This window comes from Arachis ipaensis, chromosome B06 (assembly GCF_000816755.2).
Source record: "Arachis ipaensis cultivar K30076 chromosome B06, Araip1.1, whole genome shotgun sequence".
NCBI lineage: Eukaryota > Viridiplantae > Streptophyta > Magnoliopsida > Fabales > Fabaceae > Arachis > Arachis ipaensis.
Window position 1 is genome coordinate 27496328 of NC_029790.2, and position 1136 is coordinate 27497463.

Here is a 1136-nt window from a genome sequence, read left to right on the forward strand (position 1 = left end):
TCAGAGGCTCTCATTTTCTTCTTGGTGCAAGTGTATTAACTTTTTCTTTCCCTGTTTTGCATTCTGCATCATTTATTGTATTGGTCTTTGATATAAAAAAATTGCATAAATATCGATAATCTGATAATTAGACATGGATTCATCTCTCTTATTTTGATAGTGTTACTTTTTTTTTTATAAAATCATACAAAATATAATACAAAAAACTTAAGTATGAAGTAATATTATCAAAAATAGAAATGATATTACCATTTTCCTTAGACAAGAAGTAGATTTACAAATCAATCATGTTAATTCGGAAAGTAATTAAAACGAACTTTGTTTAAAAAAAATGGATTTGACATATGTTTTTGAATAAATGATCGATACTTCTTTTCGATTAGGGGTGGCAATGGGTAGAGTAGGATAGGGTTTGAAGCCAATCCTAATCCTATTCGCAGGTTGAAATTTTTATATAAATTCAACCCTATCCGACTCGCGGGTTGAAAATATCCCAACTTTAACCCTACCCGTTCTCAACCCGCAGATACTCGATCCTATCCGCGGATTACAAAAAAAAAATGTAAAATTATTATATAACTTCGTGATAATTTAAAATAGAACTGACTTTTATGTAAAAAAAATATTAAATTATCAATTAATGATCTTCTTTTAGTGGCTAAGGATCTTTTACATTTAGCGAGAGGTCTTTGATTCAATATCCACTTAAAACAAATTTTTATATAAATATATAACATATACATATATAGAGTGCGTGTTGGTCGAATAGGGTCGAGACTCAACCTGTACCCTACTCGACCCGCATGAGAACTCAACCCGCACCCTACCCTATTTGCTGCGGATCGGATTGACAATTCTACTCGATCATGTGGGATCAAATTAAGTACCCACAGATAAAATACATATTGTCACCCCTACTTTCGATCTTATGTGAAATGTTTAAATACCACTTCATTCTTTTATATTTATAAGATTTGCATTTTGCTCCACTATAAAATTAAAATAATAATATACACGTCCATTTCATCAAAATGTACTTAATCAACAAATCATTAAATTATATATATAAAAGTTACACTCACCCTCCTTGCAAAATTAAAATAACATATTATTCTTTTGTTCACTTGATCCAACAA